The following is a 14,733-nucleotide window of genomic DNA, read 5'->3' as shown; positions in this document are numbered from 1 at the left end:
ATGCGTTTACTGTATTTTCTCAGAAGCCATCTCTAGCATTCTCACATATTTACTGTATCATTCTCATGCATCTACTCTCTATACTGAGAAATCTAATCTACCATTTTTAGAAGTCTGTTGCACCGTTCTCAAAACCATACTGTCATTTACACAAGCCTCCTGTACCACTCTCGGAGATCTTATGTTTCATTCATATACGTTTACTGTATTTTCTCCGAAGACAACTCTGCTATTCTCAGAAATCTGTTCATGAATCTTCTCTATTTTCTCAGAAACTTAATCTGTCATTTTCAGAAGCTTATTTTGTCTTTCTCTGAACCGTATAATACCATGGTAAAAAGCTACTTATGTTCTCAGAAACCTATTTTGTCATCCTCAGAAACATTTTATATCAGTTTACATATCTTCTATATATTATCTCCTCTCTGGGTTCCTACTGCAATGTTAATTGTAAATGCATATTAAGCAGTAATTATTCAGAAAGTTTATTTGTATCAAGTTCATATCTATTGCAGCTTAGTACAAGATGCCGGAAAATTGCATAAAAATAAGGAATGAACCACACGTTACTTTATTTAATTGCTAAGATGCCATAAAAGGTTTACAATAGCAGCATTCGTTGGTAAGAGGTTTTTCGAGAATGTGTGGTCGACTACGCCTCATGATATAGCCATAACCTAATAAACTGATTATAAGTATCCATGTGAAAAAAAAAAAAGTAACAAATAAAAAAAGAAAGAGAAATACGGAAGCTTGAAATAAAACATAACTACAAGAATTGTGAGAAAATCCTCACTGTTAAGATAAATTTCTGAGGAACAATCAATTAAAAATTTACGTTTTTGAAGCCAAAAACAGGTGCCGATGTTAACACACGTATATATATATATATATATATATATATATATATATATATATATATATATATATATATATATATATATATATATATATATATATATATATATATATATATATAACATTTATAACCTAATTTAATTTAAAAGGGCAGAAATGATCTTTTTTCTTACTATCTGAGCTCAAAGAAAATTATACCTGATTACAAGGCCTAATTGGTCTGAATCTCTTCGTGCAATTCGTGACAACGGTGAAGGTAAAGGGTACTTATCCACTCCACACGAGATGTGTGTGTGTTCTCTTATAACGTAACTAATACCACTACCACATTGAAACACCTGCAACTTTAAATCTAATAGTGAGTGATATCTGAAAGAGAAAAAAGGACATATTACATTACATATAAATAAATAATAATAATAAAAAATGAAAGAAACAAAACATTATTTCGTTTTTTTTTCTTAAATTTAAGAAACAAGAAAAGAAGAACGACGACCGAAGTAAGAATTGAAAACAAAATGGAAGACGTCAGGACGAAATTAGGCAACAGGACATTTCAGTAATTAGACAGGAAATAAAAATATTTCCCTCTCTCATTTTTTTTTCTTCAGAAAACTATTTGATACAAGTTGCACGCTATTCATGCAATTGCTCAATTGTACTTTTTATACTTATTTACGATGTACTTTTGGTCCTGTTAAGTTTGTCCTGCTGATATTTCTCAGAATCAGTTGATGAAAAAAAAAATACAAGCAAAATGGCAGAATATATCCACAATTGTCGTGTTCTATTTATTTTGTTAGATGATTTTTGCAAAGTAGAATGATAATTATAATAAGAGTGCACAACAAACAAGTCTGTGACAAATAAATGAAAATGTGACCTTCAAAGAAGCGGAAATGGCATTCTTTTAAGACTAATGTAAAAATTAAAAAGAAAGAACGCAAACTGATATGCAAATTATACAGTTTTTCAAAGATAATTCTTGTTGTAAATAAGAAGTTTGCGTGTACTCGTCTGGTACATCGAGCAGTTTCAATTCGATTTTCCGAGGATATCTTTGACTACGTACGTACTCTTTCGACTTCAACATCACTTATTGTAGAAATTTTCGACTTCAACATCACAAATTAAACATCCCTAAACATATAGTGGCCAGAGATGGCGTGAGTCAATCAAAACTTGAGCCGTGGTAAACTAACCCACAATCTAATGTAATCCACTTTGACCCACGACCCACCATGACCCACTCTGACCCTTCACCCACTATAAAACATTCTGACCCACCACCCACAAATACCCATTGTCATCAACTCTGATTCATGGTCCACGGTCCGTCTCTGCTGACTAAAGAGTTTAGTCTTGTAATAAAACAAAGCTGTGAAATTACCACTGATCGAAGTTTGAATTTCTAAGATCAATCACTCAAGCATTGCTCTGTTGCAATACCGGTGGATCTGACCTTTATGATATAAAATGGTAAAGTGCTTGTCATGGGCCATATTACGATGAATTTCTAATGATATATGAATTATAATTCTTCCCTTTGAGTTCCTCTCTTTATTATTACAATTTTCATTTGGCTCCTTTTTGATTTGGTCCCTGTCTGGGCGGCAATTGCCGCCTAGCCACCTGGGCCAGTCCGAGCCTGAATGGAAAGAGTTGAGTTGATTTTACTGTAGTTTAGCGTCCCTTTCAGCAGCGAGGTTATATGAGACGTGGACCTACTGATTAACGTGGAATCCGAACCACATGAGCTCCCGCCGGGAATCGAACCCGGGTCTCCCACGCCAAAGGCGCGTACGCTAACCGCTTAGCCACGAAGGAGCTCTGTGAATGGAAAGATATGGATACTCAGAGCTTTTAATGTATCTTTCTCTGGATGTCTGTGTTAACTATTACACACACCTCAGAATCCATATATCTTTATGAGCCTTCTAGAATTGTTATATATATATGACAATTCCTAGATGTAAAAGTAAATATTTTTATTCGCACCTTGTTCTGTTTCTCGCAAAAATTCGCAAAATATCATCTCTCCATGACTTACAGTTCCCGAGATATGGCTCCTTAAATCTCCCAAAATTCGAACTTTTTTTGGCCAATATCTGGAGAACGGTGGCCAGTTGGCCAGTAGCCAGTTGATCAGTGGCCACCGATTACTATTTGGTACCAAAATGTTTACCATCCTCTTATGTATTGATCAACACCAATATGATCTCTCTGTGACTTACGTTTCCCGAGATATGGCTCCTTAAATCTCCCAAAATCGACTACTTTTGGCCAATATCTCGGGAACGGTAAGAGTGCCGCGAAAAATTTAATCACTTTCTCATATAGTTTTTGATGCTCTATCTAATGCAGTGTTCAAAATTGAAAAAAAGATCGCAAACAATAGACACACGGACAGGCAGACAGACACACAGACATAGAGAACTCAGTAACAAACTTTTTAAGTTCGTTGAAAATTGCCAAATAACTCATTTGGCGTTGTAGCTACACGTTAAACAATTATTCATCTATAAGATGAGAAATAAGATGCATATTAAATTTGTACACACCAAATCACACAACATAATCTCGAATGAAATCCATGGATGCAGCTTCTAGAAGTGCAGCATTAGAATTAACACAGACTAACATTAAAATTCAATAAGAATTGAACATTTCTTTCCAATCATAGACGATAAAGTAAAAGCTTTACTCCAACATGAAAAAGGAAAATTAGAACCGATCCGGGTTATTTTTACTGGAATATATCTGATCCACAAGAGTCATAGCCTTGGAGCAAAATATAAAAATGGTGAAGATTTAAAATTATAGATATATCTTAACGAAGCTTAGTCTTCATAGTAAATATAATTAAATCACACAATTCTTCAATGTAAACTCACTACAAAATGTAGAAATTGTTTAATGTAATCTATAAACACCAATCTAACGGCCAGGGGCGGATCCAAGGGGGGCGATTGCTCCCTCCAGAAGAGGAAACTTTCTTATTTTATATATAAATAAAACCCATTCCAGAGTTTGGAGCTCTTAAAAGTAGCTCTAAGTAGCAGTATTACAACCCACCGCCACTCCCCAGAAGTCCACCCTGGATCCGCCCCTGCTAACGACCCATATTGTATCAGAAGTTTATTATTAATAAATAACGGATAAATTAATAAAACACTGATTATGGCTCTTCAATATAACAACGTAAATATATTCTAAATATAAAAACAGTGGGGAAAAATATGTTAAGTTCGGTGGGTGTTAAGGTTCAGATCTACAGGAAAAAAAAACATTTATTACCAACCAACAAGAAAAAAAAATCAGGTGATTCAAACTCTCCGAAGAGAGGCACGGTAGCTCAATAGTAAAGCGCTTACCTCTGGTGCATGAGTTCTCTGGTTCGATCCACGCCTAAGTAAGTTTGTGTGGTGGACAACATCGTGTCTGTGTATTTACTCGCGGTCCTTCCGTTCTCTCCCAGATTCTCATTGCACCAATTCTGATGAACCCTCAAAATAATCTTCTGCATTGTCCACAGCACGTTGCCATCGATGTGAAAGACATCGTATATTATCGGCAGCACCATCCTCTGTACCATGCGTGAAGCGGTTGGTCTGTTGGCGCACAGCATTTTCAATATCCAGGGGCAGGTCGCATATCCTCTACAAGCAGAGGTTTCTTCACCTTGACTTGAGTGAATCCCGCACATTTGACACATTCACAATAAAGAATCGGCATTTGTATATACAACAGAAATTGACCCCTTTTCCCTATTTAAGAGCGGAATTTCATAAAAAATACTGAAACAGAATTTCAGTTATTTTTAATGGGAAGCTCATATGCCATGTTTTATCTCCCTAATGTGAGATACATCTTTCTTCGAAAACGAGATTTGAACCTCCTTTAACCTACCTTATCTTACATATTTTTAAAAATCCTTTCTTATAATTTGTTTTCATGGCAACAGACTTGCCTGTCGAAATGTTGTTTCTAGCTATAGTAGTGTGACTTTATGTTGATGAGTGAGTCATTTATATATAATAGTATACATGTAGATCTGAAAGATAAAAAAATTAAACAGCGTCAACACTTAATAATTACGAACTTCTCAAATGCAATAATTAGTACGATACTGATCAGTGGCATAGCTAGAAATATATCATGGAGACCCCTAATTATTTCTGTAACGAAGAAATTTGCATACACATACACATACACATATCCCAAGCCAGGAGCGGATCCAAGTGGGGAGGGCTATAGGGGCTATAGCCCCCCCCTTGACGCTCAGGTATACACTCGATAAAATGGGCTTCAATCCTGCTTTACACTGGATAAAGCGGCAAACTATGGTTTAGCCCCTCCCTTGATCATATTCTGAATCCACCACTGCCCCAAGTATTACGTGGCGTCACCGGTTGAAACGTGCGCCATCTGGTCGGCCAGAGCACTTAATGGGTTCTTCCCAGACAGCAATTTAAACTTGCTGCAAGTTTGCCCAAACTTGCTGTTGCAGGTCAATTTAGCTTGCCGCAAGCTATATTATGCAAGCGAATTAGCTTGTTACAAGCTTGGGGCAAGCTAGTTAGTTACATCAGGGCAAGGCTTGCTGCAAGCTTGTCTTCACAACTGAAACACAAGTCAAATTATCTCAAACGCAAGCCAAGTATAAGCGAAACTCATTAATGGCAAGCCTGATTAAGGTAAATGCAAGCGAAAGACACGCCAAACAAGCGATATGCAAGCTTGCGCAAGCGAATTTAGATATACTGAAAACTTAATGACAGATGTAAGTAGCGTAGTTTGACTTTGCACTTTGCTTGTCTTTAGCTAATTTAGGCTTGCCTTTGACTAAGATAGGCTTGTCTTTAGCTAACCTAAGCTTGCCTTTGGCTAATGTAGACTTGTCTTTGGCTAAAGTAAACTTGCCTTTGGCTAATGTAGGCTTGTCTTTGGCTAAGGTCAGCTTGCCGTTGGCTAATGTAGGTTTTTCTTTGGCTAAGCTAAGCTTGCCGTTGGTTTAACTACAGTTGTATTAGGCTTGCTTTTGGTTGGGTTAGAACTGCCTTTCGCTTCGTTTAGCTTGCCTTTGGTTTAGTTAGGGTTGTCTTTGGCTAGATTTCGCGTACTTTTGGCCAGGGGCGTACGCAGGTGTGAATCCTAGGGGTCCTGTTCCCCCCAAATCACTTTTCTATAATTTAGCATAAATTTAGGTGTATTTTTACTAATCCTAATATAATTGGACTTCATATTGAACTTGATTCCCCCCGAAAACATTTGAACCCTCTCCAAAATAAATTCCGACATAAAGTTTATTATTTCCTTTCAGTACATAGAGGTGAATGAATTTCAGGTGACAGATAAAGAAGTTAATTGTTTTTGGTTTTCTTTAGTTATACAGTATTGAAATACTGATGAAAATTGCTAATAACTAACAAATTGAACTTCCTGAAGCCACAACCACGAAAGATTATTACCAACCAGATGGCTTATGTTCAACTGAATGATAAGCAGCAGCAGCACATGGTTCCCAGGCGCCATTATTTCTGGCTTTCTGGATCGAAGTTCGTTACCTCTTAATTCATGCAGCTCCCCAATCACCGCACGATGCTAGGTCAATACCAGAAAATTTTAGTGTTCCCAGAGAGAACAGAACCAGGGACTATTCACAACCGAGGTCGCGCACACTAACAATGTGGCTAAACTGGAGCTAAGTAATAATAATAATAAAATCTAAATATCCACTTTGTTTGAATGAAATGGTGGAATGAAGGAAGTGGGAGGAAGTTGGAAAACTCCGAGAAAACCCCACACACGATGTTTGTCCAACACAAAGCTCACTTGGCGCGAGCATTTCTCAATTTAAAATTACCTTCGATGAACATAATTTTCACGTTGCAGACAGTACACTTTAAGTTTGACAATAAACTATACACATATTCTCAACTAATGTTTGACCGAAATAATAGTCACAGCGCAGTCGTTGAAATGGCAAAGTAGCAAACAAGACGTATAAATTAAACATCTATTCATTATAGCGTATCTTAAATCCACAAAAAATAATTTTCAGCAAGTGTTTACACTGTTCAGACAATAACTTTGATTGAAAATTTGCCTAATAAAACGAGTGTTTGGCAAACTGTTAATTAATAACAATGACTTCCTGTGGTGTTTTAACAAACCTACGGAGACCGCAAAAAATACGATATCCTTTTTGTTTGCAGTAAATGATTTGGTGATGAGCCGGAATCATTCTTATCCCATTTGTTCTATTATTCGCATTTGATAGAACGCGCACGTGTCTTTGTTATAAATGCAACTGTCCGGCAATTCCCCATTCTTCTTCCATATGAAAAAAAAATGGGGTTCCATACAATCACAGCGTATATACAGCAGCAGGTGTCACTATCGAACCGTGACCGTGTGAGGTTTGTCGCAACTCTTTTATAGTCGCTATAGGATGTAAACAAAACAAAACCGCTGGCATCGAGCTGTGAAATGATAGGTCGACATATAATCATGTTACAAGCAAGATATATTATATACTGCCAAGTATAGAAGTACAAAAGTGATGCAGTGATGCGTATCTCTCTGTGTAGAATGGGGGAAATATGGTTAAACAGACAAGTTAAACGGCATCTGGGTTGGCTTAGACTCTTTCTCAGCTCTCACATGCATTTGCTCGTTTACAGCACACATGAATCTCCACAAGGATGCGAAGATGTGGTCATGGAGTTAAGTGAATCCCATTTGTGTTAGTTGTTGTTGAACTAACTTTCCGGCCACGAGCAATATTTTCTAAATACTCTCCAATAGTTTCTTTATTTCTTCACGTTTCCAACTTCAATTGTAAAAGTACCTGTTGTATTATATTAGATGGTCAGCAAACTACAAAAGCATTTATCTTTTAGTTCAAACTATGCTGTGAATACCAGGATGGTACCATACAACGGGGCTTCAAGTTTCGCCTGTTCAAGATTCGCCTAATACCTTCTAGCTATGCAAACGTCAATTATAGCATTTCCTGTTGAAACTATTATCGTGCTCTTATTAAATAGTTCAGTATGTAGGACAAAATTTTGACAAACCCAGCAAAAATTAGTAGCTTAATGAAACCTTGTAGGATAATCTCCTTTCGTCAAGTATACAGTAGTTATATCTTAAAAGTTAGTCTCCGAACATCCCTCTTGAGCTTCATCCAATATGGCTGCTGCATCTAATTTGGCCGCCACCGTCTATAGAACAACTATATTTTCCTTGGTTTCTTACTTTAGGTTCAATTCTACGGTCTTGTAACTTATAACAAAATAATTTGTAAATAATATTTCCTTTCTTTGATATATTGTATAATTCATCTCTGTAGGTCAGGTAGATACAAAATTATTAATGATAGAGTAGGCTTGTATCTCTTAATCTTGTAGCTGTGTTTCTTTCAAGCGTATTTTTCTGATTTCCTTGGGACATTGTGCTGTGTTGGGAAATATTTTTTTTTTTAAATGGATAAAATAATTTGTGCTTAAGTAAATTTAAAAAAAAAACAAACTATTAAAATGTTTTTGTTAAAATAACTTAGCTTAAAAAACAAAATTCTTGAGTATTAGTAGACAGTATTCTACGCTGTCATACAATTATTTGGGGATTTGTTTTAATCTTTTCTCTATGGAAGTTAGTATAAGAACCTAATTTAGCAATATATATATATATATATATATAGTCTAAATTTTATTTACATAGAATGAATGATTAAGATATACAAAAAAATGAGAGAACATTCACAAAATATAAATTTTGGTCACAAAACTGATTTTGCAAGGAGACCTAACTTTCTTAGTGCTCAGAGTCTTTTTCAGCTAAGTTTTACAAATAGGAAGTGATCTTACATGAGTGTGTGGAGTCCTCTAACCCACGTGGCAGATGAACTTTTCCACTTGTTATGGCTGCCTCCGTTCCCCTTTGCCAGCTTAAATCCTCCTTATATTTTTAACTTTATTACGCTTTAAACAATTAAAAAGTTTTGCTCATTTGTTAATTTTGTTTTTTAGGCTAAGTTATTTTAACAAAAACATTTTAATAGTTTTTTTTTAAATTTACTTAAGCACAAATTATTTTATCCATTTTTTTCAAAAAAAAAAAAATGTTTCCCAACACAGTACGGAAGTTTCTGTAAATTTACTTAGCAAAATAGCCCGTAGAGGAAACGTTATTTAAGCGAAATTAAGTTTTTTTATAAACGATAGAAATAATTTATAGTACATAAAAGACACAAAAATTAACCCAACCCTGGCACGGGCACTGTTGGGATGGGAAATAAACGATACAATTGGGTTGGATCAGACCCACTGCTGTTTCGGATGAAAAAGGTCATTGAAACAACGAGTTTTAAGGAGAATGTTTATATTTTAATAATTTAGGTTTCATATAATAAACTCTGCTTCTTTCAGAACAGAAAAGGTACCTACTATGCTGGAAAACTAAAAAAAAAAAAAAAAAAAAAAAAAAAAAAAGAGAGAGAGAGAGAGAAAAGGAACTTCGAAAAATTCATAAATGTAACGTATTTTTCGAAGGTAGTTCAACACTAGATAACGCCAACATATCACTTTCATCCTGTTGTTTTATGATTCCCAAAATGTGATTTTCCTACAATTAATGAACATGTCTGGATAAAACAATCTCGAAGATGAACAGTTGGAGTTTTACATAGGAGTTTTACATTTGAAATACATCAACTTCAGAAAGGAGCTTAGTTCTGGCATGTCCAAACAAGTTATTGGGAAGCATTCTTCATTTTCTCCTCCGATCCCCAATCAGTTGGTGGGAATATCTTGCTCAAGCCAAGTTTGATTCTAATGGTACACCTTCAATACAGCTCACAGATGACGAGAAGAACCCTAGAACACGGGTAGCGGGGAAAGGTCAACGACACGGTCAAGTCCATTTTCGGTTTTTGAGGTGTGGTCTATACTTATTTGTCGTCTGCAACTCCGAGTAGTTATGTGTGTGCTATTCCGTGGTGTCATTTGAATCCCCGTGTGAAAAGTGGGCGAGCCCATACCTACGTCACACTGCTTGTGCTAGGATTCTTCTCGTCATCTGTGAGCTGTACGTGTAGTCTGCTCGCACTTGCTCTTATGGGTAAAACTGAGAAATGAGTGAAAAGTATGAAATAAATCTTCTGTATGTGCAATATCGACAGAAAGCCAGTGCGTCACAATCATACGATGCATAAAAGTGTAATTGGAAATGTTATTCCATATTTACTAGTTCTTCAAGATTTGTAGTAGATTTGTTAAATATCTTCACAACCTGTTGCAATTAACTCTCAATCTCTTGTGTAGTTTCTAACAAGACTTTTTTCCCTTTCTGAAACAGAGACAAAGTCTGGTCATTTCCTGTAAAGGTCATGTAAAAACAGTATCAAAATCATCCATGTTTCCTCCTATATTTTCATGTATTTAATAATTTTGGCTGGTTCTGCCTTCTTTATGAAAAAGTTTTCAAAAATCTGAAAAATACGCTTGAAAGAAATGTAGTATTTAGTAAAAATATACTATGATGTGGGAAGCAAATATATTTTGACAAGTATTTCCAAGAATTGAACATCTTTCGAAAATCCAGGGCTGGAAACCGCACCCCTTAGCCCTCCCCGCGGCAGCATGGCTACGGCAGTCTTATTCTAGGGAGCAGTGATGCCAACCTGGAACCTTATAAATCCTATCTTGAACGGCAAAAATTTCCATCTATATATTAACATGCAAGGTTTATATCTTTGTCTAGAAAGAAAACTTTATATGTTTGTCTCCAATCCTTTCGAGAATGAGATCTTGTAAACCACAAGTGCTAGAAACGTGCCATTTTCGCTGGTCGATTCCAAATTTTGTGTAGATTGTTCAGTTGTAATTGAATATTTAAAAGAACATCGCCGTTATCTTTTTTATTACATCTTTGGGGGTACACTGGAAGTGTTGAAATTTTAAAAAAGTAAAGCATCATATTCTATGAGTTATACATTCCAACACAACCATGCATACAAGAGTTGTATATCTCTCAGGCGTTTGTTTCATCACCAAATTATAATAAAAAACGAAGGATAACTATTTCTCCAGTCTAAGATGAATCCTTATTGTTTGAGGTGTTTTGCCCAATGAACACCACATATCATTGACATATAATTAATTGTGCATGTAATGTATTTGCTTATTACATATTGCATGCAAGAAGAAACGAAGTACTGATCATGATTATACATGAATTAAAAACTCCAATCGGAAGTGAGCTCATTCTTTCAAAGGATGCGAGATATTGAAAAATAATCGAAAAAATCTCCCCTTTATGGTACTCTTTGCCGATTTTTATCAAGACGTCTTTCACTTGTGTCTGTAAAGGGACATATACAGGTGTTGTGAGGAATGACAAGGAGATTCATGCTCATATGTAAATAATGCGCTGTGTAGAGAGCGTAGGTTCAGCTAGTTTTGCTCTTAAATTTCCCACGAACTATACTAATGATAAAATACTCAAAATTTACAATATGTATACCTCAGATGGGTTCGAAGTATGTAATTTGAAGCTCATGCTTGCATTGTGGCACATTGTAATAAATTAGCAAATTAAAAGATATAAGTAAAGTTTTCCCCGTAATGTGTTTTTTATATATACCGGTATCAATTTAATTATAAGATTGTATATGTTCTTGACATAACTATTTTGAACAAATATGCAATGTAAAAACTATTTTTCACACTTCTTCTTAATTTTCTTAACAACGAACATCTTCAAACTCTTTTGCTTTTCTCTAAAATTAAATAAAATGCGATGAATTGGCAAGTATTCATTGCCAATTAAATAAAATCAATGATTATTTATATACATCGTGTATAATGTACAAAAACTCAACACTTCAATAAACACAATCGTAATATTCAGAAAATTAAACTTAATGCAATTAAAATAAATCAGAGTTTGTGATACCGTTGGGAACGGTGCATTATAAACAAGGGCACCGATTTTTCTGTAACTTCGGGAGGAGGGATTCAGTTGTGTGTGGGTCTAAGAAGGCATATATGAGGATTTTAAGACAAATAGAATTCAAATTATGCCAAATTCATAAAAAATGCATGGGACCCACATGAGAATTGGGGGTCTGGGCCCCCTCGACCCCCAGGATCGACGCCCTTGATTACAAATCATGTATAATTGGAAAAATATAATTGAATGATAGAATAGTGAATGATTGGAAGATCGGATAATAAGTAATGGATAACCGAATGGTGGATGATTAGATAATGGATAATGGAATGGCCTGATAATGGATAGTGAGATAATTGGATGGTGGACCATTGCACAATGAAAGAATGGATAGTAGATGATGAACAATCGGGTGCTGTATAAATGAATTTAAGTGGATGAATAACAGATGAATGGATGCTAAAATGATGAATAATGGATAATTAAATGTTAAATGAATGAATGAGAGATTATGATTAATTGGGCAGTCAACAGGTAAATGTTTCATTGATAGAATCAGGGGCGGATCCAGGACGGACTTCTGGGGGGCGGTGGGTTGTAATACTGCTACTTAGAGCTACTTTTAAGAGCTCCAAACTTTGAGATGGGTTTTATTTATATATATAAAATAAGAAAGTTTCCTCTTCTGGGGGTGGCGATCGAACCCTGGATCCGCCATTGGATCGAATGGTGGATGTTTGAACGATAAATGGAGAGAGGAAGAGTGATTATATAGTAGGTGATTGAAGGAAGGATAGAGAATGATTGGATGACCGAATAGTAATCCAATTACGTATTTAAATCGTCTATTTGTTAAACCAATTAATCAAAGTTAATTCAAACTCATGTATTGTGAGTCTTTACAAAAAAAAAAAAAACTTTTGTAATATTCGAAAACAAACAAATCCATTTTATAACATAATTTCAAAATAGCAAAAACCAATAATATTATTTATTTCTATAACCTCTTTTCATTTAATATTAAGAAAATAGCAGGTAAAAAGAAGAAATAATCTCGGGTAAAGACAGAAAGAAGAACCACGCAAAAAGTAAAGGAAAAGCTCATTTTTCTTAATCTGTACGGGATTGCTTCCATTAAGGTTACTGTGCCCACCCCCTTGTCCGAGCACTTCGCCTTTTCGCCACCAGATGCTCACTTTTTCATTTAGCAATCACTGCTGGTACCTCTACTGGGAAGAACTGAAAGATCGTACCGCTCACTTTAAATGTGTCCAGGATATCCACAATTGAAGTGGGCGGGGAGAGGAATCCAACAGTTTTTTTTTCCTTCGTGCACCTGCAGTCAGTCAGCAAGCCGTGTTGTTCAGCCGCAGGGCAAAATCTCAACCATTGACGGGTAACAGAAATCTTTTCTTTTTGCAGGTAGGAATAGAGTTTTTGTACGAAAAACGTGAATTAGGTTGCAAAGAGCGTCATTCGCATCGCGTTGACAAATTTTCTTTCGTCCGTTTATCACATGAAGCTCTTTTTTTTTCGATTATTACCAGAATATGAGATAAAAAACCTAAATGGTTCTTTGTATACAGAAAACAAACAATACCAATATTTTCTTACATATCAGTATTATATGATTTTTTTTTTCATGAAGTGTATGATGCTTGAAAAATGGACAGAATGAATTTTAATTTTTCTATTTGTCCCTATCCTTCTGAGTAGAGAGAATGCTGTGGCGCAACTAAAGGGCCTGCAGGGCCCGCAACATTGAGAGGCCCAGAACAGAAAGAGGCCCATTTCAGTTTCGAAGTTAAACTTTATAATGTTAGGATGTTAAAAATTATGTGATGTTTCAACTATATATCATTTTTACCTGTGAAGACGGTAACACCTGAGCGATTATTTAGTAAATTAAATGCCAACAAAACTTATACTGACCAGCAAAAACATTATGACCACTCGCTACTTTTTGAACGAAATCATCGGGCTGAGATAAGAGCTACAAGGCATATCACAACCGCGCGCCAAACACGACAAGAATCTCACTCGATTAGTCAGTGTGGTGCTTGTGCCTTGAATGGGGAAGGACGACGATATATCAGGGTGAGTAAATGGCTGGGAGCTTCATTTCGGAAACAGCGCGACTTGTCGAGTTTTCGCGATCTGCAGTGCTTATGTATTTCAAAGATGGGAAAAGGACAGTGAAACCAGCATCGAACCAAACAACAAAAAGTGGGGCGACTACACCTCATTAAAAATGTCGTAGACTCTCGAGGTTGGTACAGAAGAGTAGACGAAAACTATAGCACAATAATAATAATAATAATAATAATAATAATAATAATAATAATAATAATAATAATAATAATAATAATAATGTGCTTTTTTTTGCATATGAGCAAGTTGTGACTCACTGATAGAACATAGAAAGTCAAAACTGTCTTCTGTAAATTTTACGTGACTCATGGATGTGGATAGAGGGGGTCCGTTTAACATTTTTGCGGGGAGGCCCATTCGTCCTTACTTACGCTACTGAGAGGTAAGGTAAAATAATAACACCAATATATACATATATATAAACTCCTGGCGCAACAGTCCCTTCTGATCTGAGTCTGCAGCGGGCTTATGTTAGTGGTCAGCACAACTACACCCAACGTAGCCGGCTGTCTAGATTGAAGTCCGCTATCTTTTAGTTTCCCAACTTTTCTCTCGATGTTTGGTCAACACAGCAATGTTTGAGTGCCACACCGGGAATTAAACTCTGGACGACGCACACCGTATCACTTTCGCTAATCTTTTGGTAAAATTCAGGTTAGGGTGGTACTGAATTATTTTTGGAATATGCCATTTCTCATAAGGTAAAGTTCAAAAGTATTGTGACATAATTAAAAAGCTCATTATCAACCACGTATTCTTGCCTCT

The sequence above is a fragment of the Thermobia domestica genome, chromosome 16, assembly GCF_964235325.1.
Source record: "Thermobia domestica chromosome 16, izTheDome1.hap1.1, whole genome shotgun sequence".
NCBI classification, from domain to species: Eukaryota; Metazoa; Arthropoda; class Insecta; order Zygentoma; family Lepismatidae; genus Thermobia; species Thermobia domestica.
Note: the sequence above shows the minus strand (reverse complement) of the source record.